At 37.2% G+C, this 20,721-nt stretch overlaps 1 protein-coding gene across 1 annotated transcript in view; it reads left to right on the top strand.

Annotated features, from left to right (window-relative positions):
* slc38a4 (solute carrier family 38 member 4) overlaps positions 1–20,721 on the top strand; it is an 87,393-nt gene that overhangs the window by 40,227 nt on the left and 26,445 nt on the right. The gene's annotated exons all lie outside the window — the stretch shown is intronic.

Raw genomic sequence — 20,721 nt, 5'->3', positions numbered from 1 at the left:
GTGGGTTATTTTTTTTTGGTCCACAACATAATTTGGTTCACAAAACCCAACACTGTGAGAAAAGTAATATATATTATCATATGTAATAATGATTAGCCACATCTATAGCAACTGCTATAGGAATGGTTAAAATGTATTGCCCAAGGACACAGCAAAATTATTCAAAGCACCAAGGGGCAACAATGGGGCACTGAATGGTAAGAGCTTTAATACACTGATAAATTATATGAAGACCCCATGGAAAAGGGCAAGATTGGTCTGTGTTGCAGTAAAAATCTCTATTATTTCTAGGGTGCTAATATTGAGAACATTGGGATTATTTTGAGCACAAATGAGCATACAGAAGTCTACTTGTGCCAACCTTGATTCATTCACTTTACCTAACCTTCTAAATCTCATTATACAACCTGACTCCTTTGATCTGAGTCCAATAGGTATCAAAGTGATGCTAAACCCACATCTTATGTCACACGTCTGCCTAAATGGGTGACTCAGGCTTAGCCCTGAGCAGCAGTATTTTAGTCTAACGTCCGCACTTTGAGTCCAGATTAGATCAAAATGTCCGCTGTTTCTCTGTGGAGTTGGCGTCTGTTGCCGACATGTAGCACTGGACTGCGATGTTCCCACACTCTTGAGTCACGGCCACAAAAACTCTTAATCTGCTTTTTGCCGCTAATAGTACTGCCACACAATAAGAAAGGCCTTTCTGTGTAGTTTGCGTGTTCTCTCTGTGTCTGGATGGATTTTGGTGTCCTACTCCATTTGTTTAGGTTTCCAATCTGCAATCAACCTAAAAAAAATAGGCTGGTTGATCTTCCAGTTGGTTGTTCTGGTAAAACCCTATTTCCTGGAATTATTATTGCTGGATACGGCTCTCGTTAAGCCCCAGTTTAGTGTTATTGATCAATAAAGTCTACCTTAAACTTGTATATTTTCCTGTCTGTCCACTAACAGCTTACTTAGAGTCTTTGTAGTGCTATTTAGCATCTATCAAAAAAGAGGCGATACTTGTTAATATAGTTTGCATGACGTAAGCAGGTAGAGTAATTGGTGTTTCTGTAGAATGTTTGTTGAATTGTATCATGAAATGTATCATGTTAATCCTTAGACAATCTTAGGTTACCTGTCATGTCCTGTCATGTCCTACTTAAACTACAGCATATTTAGAGGTATCTTAGTCACTGTGTGGGTGTCCTCTTCAAAGACTGGAGTGTTTGACCTCTGACCTCTGTTGGGGTCAGTTCATGACCCCAGTTTGGGTAAAGGGTCATCAACTAGACATAAAACTGAATAGAGAAGAGGTTAAAGTTCATTCTTTTAGAAATTTTAAAATGAAGTGCCATGTATTGTGGGTAATATGACTCATCTGGAACATGCGTGTGAATTTCAGCTGTGGTTGCTAATGTGATGATGATGTGCTGAGATCATCCAAGTGATTCTAGTGAAGGTGTATGGAGTTTAAAAACACAGTGGAGCACATCCTGTATTAGCATGACATCACAAGGAGTGTTTTCTGTTTGAGAAAAGAATTCAGCCTAAACATGCAGAGTTTGTGTGTTAAACATGAGTGAATCAGATCAGAAAATGATGTAATATACACCCCTTAAGTAATTCCATGCTTGTTAATGGTTATAACCACATTTGTGACATTTGTTTAACTCAATTATTCTTACAAGAAAAAAAAAAAAATCCAAAACATGATAACATAAACAGATTTGGGCGCTGAGTCGGGTTACACTTTTGCACTAAATCAACATGTGACCAGTCATAGATGCACTATGTAAATTTTCTGCTTGAACGTCCGCTACCTGCTTGTCTCCATGGAGATGTTTATGACTGGAATATTCCACAGCATAGTGTTAAGCATCTATCTATCTCCTTAGAGGTGAGCAAGTACCAACATAAGAACAAATTACAGGTCTGATCTGTGGAAAGGAAAACCTGTTCACACTAAAAATTACAGTAAACACACCTCTAATTGAATAAATACAAGCTAGAAAAGATTAATGCCAAACTGTGGAACATTCCAGGCAAAACAATAACATTTCATGGACTTGGATCCTCAACCAGAAAAATAAGACAGTGTACCTTTAAAATTAGTTTAAAAGTTAGCAATGGTCTGATTAAGTGGTATAGTCTTGCAAGTACAAATGTTTACATATTGATTTATCTTCTTCAACCTCTCACTGACTAAGGGCCATTGGAGGGGACTATACTTTTTACTATGCCAAGTTATTAGCATGATGTTCAGATGATAGATAGAGAAATGACAAGGCTGAGTCCTACTTTTAGCATTGAACCCATTCTGTCATCACTGATCTTTAGCTCCTCTTTTCATTTCTAAGCTAAAGAGTGTTGTATATATTTTCTAACACCACAGTCTGGAGAACACACATCCTCAAAGCTGCAGTATTGCTTTGACACTCTTTCTCACACTGGTAAATGGCATGTATGTTGAGGGGGAATATAGCTAGTTTAATCATTACTGAATCAAAATTATAATTTGAACGGCCCCATTTAGCAAACCGTAATTATGTCCTCCGCAAACTCTAAAATATGATTTCTCCATGGGGTTTTATCAGCTTCTTCTGTAATTTGAATAAACATCCTCTGAAGTCCAATTGATTGTTGTATCAGTTTAGCAGATTATCTTTCAGTGTAAACAGTGACTGAAGTCATCATCTTTGGCCCACAGAAACATAGAGAAAGTGTCAGCAGTCACCTCCAGTCTCTCTCTCTAAAACCTTCAAATCAGGCTAGAAATCTAGGGGTAATAATGGACTCAGACTTGAACTTTAACAGCCACATCAAATCAGTAACATCTGCAGCTTTTTACCACCTAAAAAACATTGCAAAAATCAAAGGTATACTGTCAAAGCCAGACTTGGAGAGACTTATCCATGCAATTGTCTCCAGTAGGTTAGACTACTGTAACGGCCTGCTCACTGGCCTCTCCAAACGAGCCTTAGCACAGCTGCAGTACATCCAGAACGCTGCTGCTCGGGTTCTGACTAGAACCAGGAAGTATGAGCACATAAGTCCTGTGCTCAGGTCTCTGCACTGGCTTCCTGTAGCTCAAAGAATAGACTTTAAAGCAGCTCTGCTTGTGTATAAGTCTCTCCATGGCCTAGGTCCAAAGTATATCTCCGACATGTTAGTGCCATATGAACCATCTTGCAATTTGAGGACTTCAGGGATCGGCCTCCTGCTGGTGCCCAGAGTCAGGACTAAACATGGGGAATCAGCGTTTACGTTTTATGCAGCTAAAACTTGGAACAGTCTTCCTGAAGGTGTGAGACAGGCCTCTACTTTGACAATGTTTAAATCCAGGCTCAAAACGGTTCTGTTTAGCTGTGCATATGACTGAAAGATTTTTATTCTGCACTCTTCTCTTTTAATGTTAATTTTATGATGATTATTTGTGATTATTTATGTTTTGATTTGTGTGATTTTAATGTCTTTCTTATTCTGTAAAGCACTTTGAATTACCTTGTGTACGAATTGTGCTATACAAATAAACTTGCCTTGCCTTGCCTACTCTCAAGTAATAGTGGTTCGTGCATGTTTTCATATCTTCACTGGGAAAAATATTCACAATCGCGAAAATAAACTACAAATATGATCAGAAAAAAAGCTTTATTGCCACTGTCAGTTAACAAAATTCACAACTATTAATTATTTGGTTCAAACCTTAAATAAGGAGGAATGTTAAAACAAATAACATTCATAGTAAAAGTAACAAGGGTAAAATAATAAATAAAAAAAATCTTTACTTTACTCAAAATGCAAAATATACAATGGAGAAGGAGAGATGTGGAAATAAAGACAAGGACCAGCCTCTGAGTTGAGAATGCAGCTCACATTTGTGCACATGGATAATTCATATCTGTTACACAACCTCCAGAAAGCTGCATCAGATGCCTATCTGTGAACTACACATCATGTATTTTACCCAGAGTGACGCAGTGCATTTATTGTGATTACAGTCAGTAGTTGCTTAGATCCATGAAAATCCACATTCTGAGCTCCTGATGTTTGGCTCTGGATAAATGAACAGGTTGTGTGAGGGAGTCACAAAACCGCACCTACAGAGGAGACAGCATCGTGTCCAGCTGTCCACCGCTCTTATGAACGACGCAAAGTGCACTTATTTTCTTTCCATTTTAACATCAAAGTGAATGGCTTTTCTTGCACATTACAACAATTTTGAGCATATTCTGGTATTTTTGTACTTGTTGTAGCTAGCTGGACTGGTTAGGCCTAATACGCTACACAATAGGAACAATTTCTGTTTTTTGTAATTTATTATGAAAATGATCACATAAAACTTGCCATACTGTGGAGGATTCTTGGCAAAGCAATTACATCTCCATGGGTACAGCAAGACAGGTTATATAGTGCATTATCTGAATATTCTCCTAGTCTCAGATCATAATACTCAAAATTCTAATCTAAAATGTCCCCTTTTCCGAAAATGAAACTTTGATGACGATTTTTCACGATCATCAAAACATTATAACTTCAATTCACAGGCATTGCTTCAGTTCATTCTTATTACATTTAAATATTTCATACTCTCATCTCTTTCTTAACAGCCTTTCTCTCTCTTCCTCCGTCCCAACACCCGCAAATTACTTTGATGTCTCCCCTTTCATTTCACTGCTGTACGGATTAACTGTACATTGATGCATTTCCAGGAAAAGGCTAACACCCTTCTTATAAACACCCACTAAACGTGATGGCACACCTCTTGACTGGTGGTGTTACTTCAGTGCATTTAGATGAGTATAATTAATACTTACTGCAAGCCCACGAAGAGCTACAATTAAGAGTAAATATAGGTCAGGGAGTAATTGTGCAAAAAACATTGTAATTGGCTTCAAAAGCAAAAATCAGGCCATGAGAGTGGAGCTGTGAAATGTGTCTGTTTTTGAGACAGTGGGGGCGACACAGCGACTGTATTCATCTGTGGGAGCTAGAATTGCTCCCTCAACCTGTGGATCAGTAGACCTGACCGCTCTACCAATAATGTTTATCTTGAGAGTGGAACTTGAACCACCAACCTTTGGATCAGTGGACAAACACTACACCAGCTGTACTATTGACATACACAAAATCTCTTGCGTAAAGAAGTGACACATCCTGGTTAACAACCTTTCCTAACTGGCCTCTTTTTACAAGTGGCTGTGTTGTAGTAACTTAAACTTCATATATGGATATTTAAAGGTTCATGTGTACTGTATAATTCATCCTCTGCATTTCAACCCATTCAAAGCTGGTGGTTTTTAATCTATGAGGAGCAGTGGGACCCTTCCGATCTTTGTTTCCAGAGTTCCAGTTTTGCCCACTATGGAAGTTAGCTAAGGCCATCTATTTTCTTTCCTTTTTTGTGTGATAACAGATTTGCATCAACTACACTCAAAATACGTATTGTGTATAAAAATAAACAAGTTCAAACTCATTTTAACATTTACACTTCTAGAGCCAGTGCATCCAAAGCAAAGGTCGCCCATCTTGTGTGACACGTTTGGGAAATGCCTTCACGGGACCAGCACCCATGGGTCCCCCCGTTAAATCCCGACAACCGAGACCCTCACGCCACCGAAGAAGAAGAGCTCTGGAGTTTAAAAATACACACAGCACCAAACACAGGCAACTGACGTCATTTGTGTTACAGTGCTAAATATATGGACTCAGGAGAATCGAATGCTGAGAATGCACTTTTAAAATTCTTGAAAACAAGAATTTAAAAGTCCACTATGGAACCTTTTTCACGGAGGATCAGATGGAGATGTTATTGCTTTGCCTGGAATGTTTCACAGTATGAAATTAAACATATCTATCTCCATGGAAATAAATAAATGAAGCCACAAAGGCTAATTACAGGCCAGATCTGTGGAAAGACTGAGTGATATATATATTTATTTGATTTTTTTAATGGTATTTTTAATGTACTTGTTACAGTATAATGCCTGAATTACTGAATAGAAAAGTTACATAGTGTACCTTTAATACCAAACTGATGTAAAATCATACAACAATGACACAAATACTTAATAGACTCTCAAATTTGGCATATGAGATTTTTTTCTTTTTAGTTTGCAATTTTTGTGCAAATATACTGTAAGTAAATGTTTCACTTGCTCAACTTGTTGTTCTACATTCTGGGTGTATGCCTTTAGTGAACCTTGACTTGACTTGACTTGACTTGACTTGACTTGACTTGACTTGACTTGGTGGAGACAATTCCTCAGAATGACTAAGCCCCACCAGAGCTGTTGGTGTCATAGATGTGGACGTTGCATCAGCTCCACTCACATACGAACACTTTATTTATATTTGATCTGTGCTCATCTATCCTACAGTTTAAAGCAAGTAAAAGTGTAAAACCACAATCCAGAAAAAATTGGATCATTTAAAGGGCCCACATTACTCTATTTTCTGTTCTAAGTTATAATGTTGTTTCCTCGTCACAGACATACCAGAATTTAGTTTTGTTTCATTCACACATTAACACACAAACCCTGCATATTTAGGTGTAGTTCTTCTCTTAAATAGAAAATATTCTGTTCCTTGTAATGTCATGTGGTAATACAAGAAGTGCTGTAGTGTAGTTCAGCCCAGAAGTTGCCAATCGCTACTGAACACAAGGAAATAGGTATCTGTTAACTTGAAAACTAATTCTTCATGACATCACACGGTGGAACAGAGTATTTTGAGCTTTGTAGATTTAGACAACTTAATAATGCAGGATTACCCAAACATGTGTGAATGAAACAAAACACAACTCTGGGTATGTTTTGATGAAATAACAGCATTATAACATGGCTTAAAGCTCACAGGAGTCAATTTACGTAAAACAGAACCTTTAATACATTATTTTCAAGTTTAAAATAAGATTTATCAAAACATATTAAATGTTTATTGAGTGTTTAAACCTTTTAACCGCTCAGTCTCTTTGGGCCGATTTCAGTTCAAGAAGATGATACCATACCATAATGAGATCAATGTATACATATAAAAACATATTGAAGTTAGGATTATTCCCCTGGTATATTGAAAAAGAAAAATAAAGCTGACAGAAACAACTCTCTCTAAGTCATGTGTAAATATTATAAATTAATAAATATTCAAATTTGTAAATGTTTAATTAATTTTCATATGTAAGATAAAGAATTTGTATGTAGTGTATGTTTAGTCTATGTTTAGCTTGACTCAGCACAGCCTTCATGCTTTCCATTAGTTCAAGTTCAATCCAATATTTACCAGTGAAGCTGACACTCGTGACTTGAAGGCATTCCTACGTTTGGTATTCACGAGACCAGCCACTCAGACAGCTGCTCTTTACAGCTGTCTCAGACAAGCTTACAACCAAACCAACAAACCAGGTGTCTGCGGACTACTTAAAACTCCCCCCCTTAAAAACACCAAATCTTAATTATTCTGATTACAGACTGTACCTCATAGTTCTCTTCCTTTTCCAATTCCTGGTATGTAATTTGGTTAAGCTGTCTCTCAATGATTGACTGGTTTATAGTGACGAGTACAGGATGTGTCAGAGCCCAGGTCAGATTACATAAGGCTAGAGGAGGTGGATGCTGATTGGGTGATTCCTGTGGCCCCTCCCACTTCCCCTGCATCCATTCATAGAGGTCAGAGTTATATGACGTCAACAGTGCCCTGTATCTGTGATGGTGTTTTGACAGAGGAGGATAGTAAGGGTCTTACTGAATTCATTATAAATAAAACAGTACCTACGCATGGATACAGGGACATTTTTATTTGTGTGTGGATTAAAGTTAAAGGAAAAAATGTTAAAATGATAAAATCTATTTGTGGTAAAAATGTAAATATAATTTACACAGTTGTTATATGGTGAAGGTGTTCAGTTAGATTAAGTCAAATTTACAAACAAAAAATAAAGCGATGTGGTGAAATGTTGACTTTAAATGAGCATGTGTAAGCATTTTATGTTGATACAAAACAAATTATTTAGGTTTCAGAAAATATTACTTGAGTCTATGTAAAACACATTCATATATGTAATGTATTTGCGTGTTTGTATATTTTGTTTGGTCATATTTTTGTGTTTTGGCTTTGGTTTATTTACCCATAGTGGCAGTTATGTACAAGGATTAACAGACATCAAGATAATAGGACATTAGATTAGATCAATTGCATAAGACTTGATTCAGATATTTTGGTGGTGTTTTCAGTTTTGGAATTAAAAATTTTCTACCAGTTTATTGCACCTTTTTTGTGTAAATTGCAATTAATTTTATTCATCCATCCATTTTCTTCCGCTTATCCGGGGTCCGGTCGCGGGGGCAGCAGTCTAAGCAGGGACTCCCAGACTTCCCTCACTCCAGACACGTCCTCCAGCTCCTCTGGTGGGACCCCAAGGCTTTCACAGGCCAGCCAAGAGACATAGTCCCTCCAGTGTGTCCTGGGTCTTCCCCGGGGCCTCCTCCCAGTGAACCATGCCCAGAACACCTCCCTAGGGAGGCGTCCAGGAGGCATCTTGTGCAGATGCCCGAGCCACCTCAGCTGGCAGCGGCTCTACTCTGAGCTCCTCCTGTGTGACCAGCATCCTTATGATGTCATGAAGCAGTATTTTTCAAGTTAAAAGCTACCTTTTACCTTTAGTTCAGTAGAGATTAGCAATTCCAGGATTGAAATCATCTTGTGAAATCATCACTTCCTGTATTACAACATGACATCACGAGGTGGAACACAGAGTGTTTCCTGTTTGAGAGAAGAACTGGATGATGAAACAACATAACGCAAAATAGCAGAACATGGGCCTTTTAAACTTAACTTAAACCTTACACACGGTAAAATGAATGAAATATCAGAGAATTTGTACCGGCATATACTGTAGTGGGCATATGTATCCTGACACAACCTGCTCCTCTAACTCACATGCATTGAGCACTGGAGTGCAAAGACCATCTCAGGACACACCCAGAACACATGTCAGATGAACACAAATGTACCCCCTCTGCCCCTCCCCACTGTGTCTGAAATCGATCTGTTTTATCAGCACGAACCCCTTGTTCTGTTCTACACGGGTAATGCTTTTTCTCACCTGCAGGCTGCAAATCTGCCAACCTTTTTCTACTGTGTACTGTGTAATGTTCCCGTTCTGTGATTTTAAGGGCTCAACTCCCTTCCAAGAACATTCCCATCGAGTGCTGTCATTCGGGCCTCTGTGTCGACAGTTTCAAGTGTCTGTGTGAAAGAAAAGGAAGTCTGAGGATGGACATGTTAAGACCTATGAGCCAATTACGGAAAATCTGGGAGGGAATGGTTTTCAGTTAGAGGTGGGAAAATCAATGAAATGTAGATAATATTGGGAATGTTGCTTTGAAGAAAAATTTGAATATTGAGTATATCATTTATAATTAAAAAGCTTCAAAAAGAGTTGATTAAAAATTAAAATAGGAAAAATGTATGTTATAACCCTCTCTCAGCTAGAAATTATAACCCTATTGATATAGCTAATGGCTTCAGTGATTTTCTTGTGATTGTAGGTCCTCACTGGCAAAAGATATAGTTTCATCAGGAAAGTCTACCTCATTACTTTTCAATCAAATTTACCCTTGTTTAAATACATTTGATCCACCAATGCAAAATAAGATAATGCAGGTACTACTAAACATGAGACACACAGCTCCAGGTCATGATGAAATAAGGGCCGGTCTTATAAAGGAAGTAGCTTCCTCTATAATTGAGCCTTTGTTGTTTCAAAAGATCTTAAGCTAACTAAAGTAAGTCTATTGTTTGGTGACTAGTTTATTCAACAACTACCGACCTATTTCTGTTCTACCCTTGTTTTCTAAAGTACTAGACAAACTTGTTTATGAGGAGTGAGAACAATTTGTTTATATAAACAACCAAAGATTATATAGAGGTAAGTTAATTTGTGGGGTCCTGCAGGGCTCTATTTTAGGACCTCTCTTATTCATAATTAACATACAAATGTTTAATATTTGAACTATTGGTAGTCAACTTGCCTGTTTATGTCTGTTATGTCTGTTATAAGACCATTAAGGTCTTCTCACTCTCCTGAACAGGAAATTTGTTTTCTATTTGTCCAAATGTTTTTTTTTTAACTTATACATTTCTGTTGTATTAACATAACATTACTACGTTGTACTATTCATTCAAACTCAATAATTAGTCTAGACCTCTCATCATCATCACCAATCACTCACTTGACAAAGTTAAGGTAGGTAAAGTGTCATGCCCAAGGACACAACACCAGTAAGCTCTCAAGCCTCCAGTAGTGGAACATAATGAAGTAAAAGTAGTAAATTACTGTAGGTTTTAGGTATCTGTACTTTACTTAAGTAAATTTTACAGTGGTTACTTTTTACTTTTATTTCACTGCATTTGAGAGCAGGTCGCTGTACTTTCTACTCCATTACATTTTTTAATTGGACTGAAAAGTAAAAGTATTTTGTTATTATTGTTTGAGACCTACTGAAAGCCTAAGGTGTTTATTTTATCAAGGTTATAGCTTGAGCAAACAAAAATATAGAAATAAAAAACTTCAGTTCAATTGTTTCTCAATTCAGCATAATTCTTTAACAAAATCACATTTGAAGCTTTATTACATCTCAAAATATGCATGAAATACTTTTACGATTTATTCTTCAAGTACATTTTTAAATGGGTACTTTAATACCTTTACTTAAATAGATTTTTTCACCTAAGTAACAAAATGTAATACTTCTTCCACCACTGGCTGCCTCATTAAAAATAATATCTTAGAAGGTCTGATATAAAAAGGAAATGCAAATGTTGTATCTGTTCTTATATTGACTGTAAACGTGGCCCCTGAATTAGTGCATTAAAAACATAAAATAACAACCCTATTCCATTGGTGGAAATTTTTACTTTTATTCAAAACAGGAGGAGTCATTGTGTCCTTCCTGGCAGTCCATTATCGAAATATTCCCATTGTAAATATCAGGGCATGCCTGAGTAAATTTCCTGTGATAAAAACAGGTGTAAGGTACAAACAAATACTAGATCTGTTCACAATAGAACACACTGTACAGGGCCAAGGCTGCTCTACTGTAACAATAAATAAACACAACCCAGATATGACAGTTAGTTGTAAAACTAGTGTAGTATTTTGACTAAAGATTATGCAGGTGATTACGGACACACTTTACATAGAGAGTAATGACAGAAGGTTCATTTTAAGGTGGGCTATGTAACTTTTTCGCTTGTCTTCATGGAGATATTATTGATTTGCCAGGAGTGTTTAACAAGACTGCAATAAACTAGCAGGAAGTCCATTAGGTCGTATTACAGGCATATAGAAAATTGGCCCCACTTTTGGAACAAATTCATATTTTTCAAGGTATTTTTGAGCCACAAAAACAACTGTAATTGAATAAATGCCAAAAACAAAACTTATTAAGTAATGCTATACTGTGTAACATTCCTGAGACAAGCAGGTGGTAAATCCCCTTCCAGTAAAGTGTCGTACAGTTTACCAAAATTTATACAAAAGGACAACCTGATAGAAGGCATGCATCAAGGACTTTTACAGCTGACTAGTAAAGTTATTGTAAAGTTATGCCAGATGCCCTTCCTTTCTATCGCAGTCTGCCTCATACTCGGAAACATGAATTAAGTATCTGCCCATCCACCACTCTTACTTTTTAGATTTTATTTTCAACAGATATTTAGCATGAAGCAACTGTTCACTTTACTTTACAAATAGCAGATGTTATTATTATGAATTATCTCTTGACTTTGTGCCAATTCTGTATCATTTACAGTAAGGCGAACTGGGAGGGAAGTTCTGGTGAAGTTCTTCAGCATGTTTGGGCATGAAGAGGCATTTTAAGGAAATTGAGTCGATGCTTGGGAGGATTCTGCTTTCTTTATCCTGTAAATATATCCTTTTGGTTTTGCTTAATCCAGGGGATGTTTTTCCAATCACAAGATGAGATATTTAAAGGGCAATGCTGTGTTTTAAGACAAAGATAGGCTTGGTTTGCACTGAATCCCAAACAGCTTCACATCAAACACACTAGAATTCTCCTCGATCAGTGTTTGTTCACAGCAAGTGTGTTGATCTAGGTAGAGTTTGTTGACCCTTGGTTTAAGCTATTCATAGAAAGTTGACAGTTAAAGTTAATTTATACTATCAAAGGCATGTTCAAAACAATGTGCTGACAATTACTAGTTACTAGGAACATTCAATTTGCAAGCAAAAAACACTGAAAACAGAAAGGCTTAGGTGGCAGCACAAATTCGCAGAAACGTATCTGGCTCCATCACCAACAATTTTCCAAATGTCTCTCCCTAATCTTCTTCACTTTTCACCCCATTTCACATTGTACTGCCCTGTCTTTTTCACATTCAGAAATACTTGAAGGACAAGGACACAACAACACTGTGCACTTGAGTGGTGACCAAAACGTCTACCCTTCAGTTGAACGGTAACAAAACCCACCTCAGCCACTGTCAGCCATTTGAAACTGATTCATGCTTGGTTAGTTTTTCTAGTAAAATGTTTAGCTACAATAGTCTAATGAGGTTCATCTGGTCTTTCGTTAATTTATTTAAAAAGATTATTTTTTCAGACCTAGCGCTCTTCCTCAGAGTGGTCATGTGATGTTGCTGTCACGTGTCCGGTCAGCTGATTTAATTAAGTTTGCAGATGGCGCTGCCTCCACCGGAAGGACAACACCATTTGCAGTCCGATTTCTTCAGGACAGTATCCTAAGTGTGTGAGAGTAAAAAGGCCCCCTCGTCCCGGTTTAAAGACAGGAAAACAGCGCCAAAACCTGCTGACTGGACACATCACAGCAACATCACGTGACCACTCTGAGGAAGTATGAAAACAAACTAAACCTTGTTCGGAAGATGTATTAAAATAAATATTTAGCAGTAACTTATGAAGGACATATGCTTTCATGTTGCAAATTACATGTTTGAGAAGGATTTGTCCAGACCACTGTAAATGGCTGAAGGCTAATATTTTAAGTTATTGTAAGTTCTGGGGTCAGACAGAGTGACCCAGACAGAGCTGAGTACATAATGCAAATCTCTGACTGTACTTTATTAAAACTACAGAACCTCTGACCTTTGAGTGTTAATGCACAATATCTACTGTCTGTGCCTAAGGGGTCTGTTTATGCAGCTGCAGCAAGATTAGACCAAATAAAGAGAACACAGTTATCTTATGAAACTGGACCTATTCCGTATTCCTGTCTATCACTTGGTATATTTAAATGGCCAGTCAATCAAATAACTAAAAGTTCTAAAAGTTCTGATTCATGGTGTGTGTTTACGTGCCCAAAAGAAGTTTTATAGAGTGAATTTTAAAGTAACCAAATCGTTAAAATCGTATCTTTCATTTTTTCTTTTGCCATATTAGTTTGCCATTTCCTTGTGAGTGCGTTTGAGAATTTTGGTTTGCATGTCAGTCAATTCCTCTTAACCAATCATCTAGCTGTTCACATAAATGAAGTCACTGACCCTATCTCCCCCGCAGCAGCAGAACTAAGCATCTCCTCAGCCTCTTCTATCTCTTCAACACCATCAGTTTCCATGCACCAATATTTTCACAAATAAATTAGTTCTCATGGCCGTGATTGACAGGTGGATTAGCCAATCAGAGAAACACGTGGTCTGCCTGTATCAAAACAAACATGTCAGCAAAAAAAAAAGGTAAAGAATAACCTAGAGAACTGATAAGCATCTTCTATTATATAATGACCAATTAGCTTGTTAATTTCTCATTTAACACTGAAATAAGCCCACCTGATTGCACAGCTCTGAGGCTACGGAGAGAGGAGTGGTGATTATCTGGGCGACTTGACCTGTGCAAAGTAGTATGACTTAAGATAATTAGCCACTGTCTGGGTCAACGGGAAAGTCTTGTTGTTCTGTCAGTGTGGATTAAACTGATACAAAGTGAGAGTGTTAGCATGTCGAGGTGCACACAATATGTTGAACAGTTGAAACACACACATTATAAATGAACAGCTATTAAAAAGTTATGCATGTTTAGATAAAATAAAATAATGTGCAGGGTGGATTGAGTTTAGGTCTCTCAGAAAGAAGATGACACCCATGCACCTTATGAAAGTGAAAGCTGAACAAATCATTTAAACTCTCACACAACACATTTATATATAGTCAAGGTGGGTAAGTGTCTTTCCCAAGTAGTTCAAACTTTGGAAGAAGAAATGTGACTATTGGGCACCGCCATCATCATTCGGGTTGTATTATTTTGCATTGGACTGCTGATTTTGACAGAAAATAAGCTCTATACTGAATACAAAACATGTTAAATCCTCGCAGAGAATTGGTTCATTCTTGGCTTGTGCACATGAACGCTGAATATTTTACACAAATCAACCTACTTTATATCATAAGGTGAATAAAATTGAATCAAAAATTGCAATTGATCAAAATGACAGAAAAAAAATCATGGTTCTTTTTTTTTCTTTGCCATATCCCAAAACCCTAGCTACTGCTGCCTTAAATCTATAAGGTAAGGTGTATTTTCACTTTTTTTTTTTAATCTTTGTACCATACTTAGAGTAAAGAAAACTACTTAAGTACTTGGTGCTCTGTGTTGCCAGCTCAGGTGTGCAGAGCTCTTCTATTAACAAATTTATCTTAAAAGAAAGCTTCCAACAAGAACATACTGAATGTCTCACTGGACTTCTGAGTATTTCTAAAATCTGTGGACAGGGAGGACTTTTAGGACAATCGGATAGAAAAAAGAATCAAGAAAGTTACAAATGGAAAAAGAAACTGTAAGTACTTTTAAATATTTCTGTATGCATCTCTTCTAGTGCTCATTATCCTGTGCCTTATGAGGTACTATGTATTCTGACAGTTAGAATAGCATGGTTCTACTCTAGAGGTCTCCAGCCTTTTGACTCCGGTGAGCTACCTTTACAAAACAAAATGTCAGAGAGCTACTAATTTTAGTGGTCACAACAAATTGAGTATATGTAAGAGCCACGGTAAGCTGTAAATAGGGTACAGACAGTTAGGTCAGACCCAGGTCTAGACCGAACCAACTGAAGGTGCATTTGAGTATCAAAGGGATGCAAAGACACTACTCTTCCATAAAGTATCATTATTTCACACAGCTGAAATGAGGCTGCTAACTATTTTAAATGAGTTTGCAATGCATGCTTTTGTACCCCTGAGTGAGATGCCTCTAAAACATAAACCATTATCCATTTATTAGTGCGCAAAGTTGGTAAAGTTTATTCAGCACAAGAGTTATGTATAATTCAGAAATCCCTTAGCAAGCTGGTGAAAGGACTGGAGCGCTATAATGTTGGAAACCCCTGTTTTATTTGTCTCTATCACAGTAGATGTATTTAAACCATAAGTTTCTGGTATATTAACAGTATAACAAACTGTGTTATATAGGCTTTTCCTTAAGCATCCCTTTCTGTCTGAAACCAGTGTAAGCGCTTTATAAAAAGACCTTAAATGAGGCGCATTAGAGGCTGTGGTTGCTGAGTCACGGCTGAGTTCTGGGTGTGGACAGTAATCACTGGTTTGTCTCATAGTTATCTGCAGGTCAAACCAACTATTACATTTAAAATAATCACTTAGGAATCAAAATCTGCTGTGCCAGGTATATAGAATATAAACAATGACATTTCACTGGCTTCAGCTTTGTGGCATATGGACTTTGTTATTCTCAAAGTATTGGCAATAACAATACATAGTTTGATATAGAGGCCATGAATACCTAGTAAATACTCAGGTGCATAGGTAACATTTTCTTGATCTTGAACCAGGCCCAAAGTTTGATGGTTCGAGCTCCACACTGAAGTCGTGTATTGGGGCAAGACACTTAAAGGTGCTGTACCTGCAAACATCGAAATAATTTTTTTTTTCTCCAGAGGTTCAAAGTTATTTGTCACTATTATAGCATGAGTTTATAAGCAATTGCCCCAACTTTCAGAGGCCAGAGTGGAGTTTTGCAGTCATAATAATGCTAGCAATAACAAGCATACTAATGCACACTTCCTGGATCTCTGACAATAAAACACTTTATAACTGGATGCAGACAGCACACGGCGGTCTCACTGATCCTCTGTCCTCTTATTGTTGCCCTGTAGTGAGGAATCTTTGGGTGATTGTGGCCTCTGTGTTCAAACAGGACAAGCACATGAAGCTCTGTCATAAAGTACAGCTTCTTTCATTTGAGGCTGCTTGATAAAGTAAAAACCTACCTTCCACAGGTGGATTTTGAAAATGCAATCTATGCATTTGTAACATCATGTCTGAATTAATGTAATTCTTTGTATGTGGGACTGGACCATGGCTCCCTGCAGCACTTAAAGAATTAACGCTACAGCTTGTCTGCTGACGAAAACTAGAGACAAGAGCACATCACTCCTGTGCTGTGCAACCTGCACTGGCTCCATTTTAATATTGGGTGCAAAATGTTACTATATTTATATGTCTGCACTCTATGGGTCCCCTTTATTTGAGGGAACAGCCTATCTCTGCCTGTCAGATCCTCTCAGTCTTTAATACCGTTTCTCCCTGGCATTTAATACTAAGAAATCTTTTTGTTTTATTGTTATTTTCCTTTATACTGTGTTATCTGTATATTTGTTTTTTGTTTTGTTTTGTTTTTTGTTACTTTTATGTGAAGCACTTTGGTTAGTTGAAGTTGTTTTAAATGTTCTATATAACATGAGAGCAGATGCAGATGGGTGTGAGTCCATTTTGCCTTAGCTAGGTTTGACTACACAAGTGGAGCTAGTTTTGGTAGGACAAACCCTCTCATTTAATGTTTTTTTTTTTTTATTATTATTTTTTTTAGGTTTACTAATTTCTACTTTTTAGATTCATAAGTAAAACATCAATTGTATGAAGTAAGATACATCATTTCATATATCTTATTTCATATATTTGACATCTTCTGTATGATGTAGAAAGTAGTAAAAATAAATTAAAAAAAAACATTGAATGAGATTGTTGCATGGGCTGTATTTTAGGCATGTTGTCAAAATCATATGTCCTTTTAAATGTCTTCACACATTCAAGTAAATATACCATGATGTGCTTGATTTCAAATTCAAAGTTTAGTTCTTATTCATAACAAAAAAAAAAATCTCAGATATTGTAGACAGAAGTTACTAAATTGTTGTTACCAAACATTGTCAACAAAAGGGTTAAACTATGGGTCGAAATGTTAATCTTTGCTAAAAATCCTTATGCCGTTATGTATGTAAGTGGAAAGAATGCATAAACCCCATTGGCTTACAGCATTACTGTATTAGCATTTTTTTCAGTTTGGAGGCTTTGTTCAAATGGAGCTACAGTTTACAATCTCTGCTCCCATCGAGTTTTCTCATAAAGTTTTGTGTAATCATGTCATAAACGAGATAGCAGACAGTGATATCCAGGCTAAAAGTGGATAAGACAGACACAACATTATATGAGGTATTATGTTTTGTTATTAAATCAAATCCGAAAATGAAAGTAGTTTATTATTAGAAAGATCTAGATGACTTTTAAGGTTTCCGGGTGAAGTTGAGGTTGAAAAGTTGACTCAGCACTTCTGGGTATATCAGATGCAATAAGACACAATAAAGCCCAAAATGTGAAGTTAATATAAATGAATGTGTCTGAGGAGCACCTGAGGAAACAGCTTTAGATGCAGTGTGGTCCATAATGAAACTCACAGACTTCAGCTGTCAATCACATTTTCTGGGCTGCACTGTGGCCAATGGGTTTATTCAGCACATAAGCCAGGCTCTGTGCTGGCCTAAATTTGCTGAATGTCTCTCTCCACTCTTCACCCCCATTTCACACTGCGTACTGTTATGTGCATTAAAACCTGAAGGCCAAAACAAAATGAAAGTTTGAAGTTATATTTGATTGTGGCGTTTTATTTTATTGTTGCCTGGGATACAAACTTCTCCAACTTTACAAAGATGTGAGGTCAGATGGCTATGATTTCTGCAGAATCAATAAGTGAAGCACTGAATCCTGTTAATCTAAGGTGACACAAATATGATTCAATTGCAAAATGATGAGGTGTCCAATGAGTTCAATTCAATTCAATTTATTTGTAGTCATTGTCACAGAAGAACAACGAAATTGCGTTTGGAGCATCCCATAAGTTCCTTCATTTCCTCATGCGCCACTGAAACAAAGACAAATCTGATTGCACAGTCATGTTTAGTTCTGGTTCAAGACCTGACGCAGAGAGTGTGGGGACCAGACTGATATAAAGTTGGCAGTTCGATTCCTGCTCTCAACATAAATCTCTGATTGAGCACTCAGATCCACTGACCCACAGGTTGGCAGTACAATACCACCTCCCACAAATGGGCAAGACACTTAACCCACTTCGCCCCTAGTGTCTTTGTTCAATGGTGTATGAATGGGTGAGTGATTCCTTGATGTAAAACACTTCGAGTGCTTTGAAGGCTATATGAAATGTGACTTCCTTAGGTCTTCCACACTATTTTTTAAAATTTCATATTACAACAAAATGATGCTAATGTTAAAACAAAAGTCATGTCTTACCATTTAACCCGACTTCAAATATAATAGAGTAAGCCTAATGATTATGCCAGATATAGGCTATGTGCTTGTTCATAAAGCGATGATGAATAATCATTACATAATGCCACAAGATGACACATAACAAATGCACTTTGAAATATATCTACATGGAAGCAAATACAGAGCATGAATGTGCATTTCTTGAACATATTCAAGTGATTCGGAGTGACTCAGCAAAGTTATATCTACATTTCACCTGTCGCTTGGGAACAGAGAAAGTTTGTCTTTGAAACTTTTTGTTTCGTTGATTAAAAGTGGGGCCTTGGCATTGCACCTGTGGTCTTTCAGAGTGCTCATGGTCATCTGAGAGAGTGTAGTCTGTGTTTTTGCAACAACCTTCAGACTCCACCTGTTTGATCTGAGGAACTCAGATGAAGACTGCCCCTCATTACGCTACACTATGAACATTGTGGCATTCATAGATGCTATTTAAAATAAATGCTTAATTTTTTTACTCTGGGCACACTAAATGACCATAGTGGGAAAGCCCTGGGTGAGGACAGTGAGGTTCATCAGGGATCTGGTTGATGACGTCTGGGATGTGCAGGTCAGCTGGTGACAACTACATGGAATATAACAGTGCAAAACCTGATACATCCTGTTTTGCTATTGTCTCATCTTGCCATTGTTTTAGGGATGATGAAGAATAAATAATAAAAGAAAATTAAACTGTCCACTATGAAAGTTTTCTGGTAGTGGGTCCATCACCTGCTCATCTCTGTTAAGATGTTAATTGCTTTGACATTTTCTGCAGCAGTGCATTCAAAATATCTATCTACCATATATTTTTATAGGAAGAAATACCTCCCTACTGTGAGTGCGCATGCTTGCCCCTCCATTGATCTTACCTGTAACTTGTTGTAGCCACCTGTGTGTCACCATTGAATTCCATGTAATATTGTATAAAATTCTGCAGACTTATTGCTCTGTTAATTCAATCTAGAGGCACAAAATCTACTTTCAGTCTTGTCTGAGGTTAATCTTACTATTAAATCCATGTGTCATTATAAAGGTCCTAGGTTTATGTAACATTATGTAAGTCAGACTGCATGGACCCAATGGGATCACCACACATATCACGTAATTGTAAACTACAAATATTTTAAAAGTTATAGTCATTAATTATGATTTTGTTTTTCATCCTCCTGATTTGGAGAAGCTGTTAAATCCATATTCCTGTTTTACAGCGCAGGTATGATTTTTGTCTTATTCATGTTATGACCCTTGACCACAAATGGGGCAGAGCTCTCAGTGTTTGATTAGTGAATAATAGCTCAGTTGTTCCTGGTGCAGAGCTTTTGGGCTGTTAAGACACAGCCTGTTTGACCTGCTTTGGTTTGGGTCAGTGTGGTTCATGAATAAGCCTGTAACACCTGAGTGAAAGCAGGTCAGAGCCAGGAGGATGATGCATGAATCACGTTACATGATGACAATAAACTTCCTGGAATTATTATTATTATTTTTCTGTTTAAATATAATGCCAAACCAAACCTTCTTGTAACTCAATGGCAACAAATAAACAAATAACCAATTTGTAGTGATTATATAATTAATGTGACGATATTAAAGGCACATTATATCATTTTTGGGCTCATTTCATAACACTTTTATGTTGTTTCCAGGATTGTCTCACATTCATGTGGTGGTTGAATGAGTGCTGTTAGGTAGAGCATGGTTCAGTTCAAAGTGCCAAGTTGAGCTGAGGTGAGTTGATTTTTCACATCTCACTTGGAAAGACACTTCTTTTTGGCCTTGGTTTGTCCATAGAGACATGGATGTGTTTGCACTAAACAGACCCGTGAACCTGAAGGTCCAATAGAAGGCCTGAATCTAGTTATAGGTTTGCAAATTTCTATTGACGTTATTCCACCCCACCCACTTTTGCTGTAAATGCTACTAAACTGCACATTATTGTAGCGGTTAATTCAGAATTACATTCATTTCAATTGAGAATTTATGAAAAGTTTTGCTGCTATTTGTGTCAAATGTTCAGTGTTTATGTGCAACAAGTCACAAATGCACCAATTCTCTGGGAGGCTTTAAAACATCTTTGTTGTCTGTATAGAACCTGCTATCAAGATCAGCAGCCCCATGCAAAACAATACCCAAAACTAAATGACTGCTGTC

The sequence above is a fragment of the Periophthalmus magnuspinnatus genome, chromosome 23 (assembly GCF_009829125.3).
Source record: "Periophthalmus magnuspinnatus isolate fPerMag1 chromosome 23, fPerMag1.2.pri, whole genome shotgun sequence".
NCBI lineage: Eukaryota > Metazoa > Chordata > Actinopteri > Gobiiformes > Gobiidae > Periophthalmus > Periophthalmus magnuspinnatus.
This window is presented reverse-complemented; position numbering and strand designations above follow the sequence as displayed.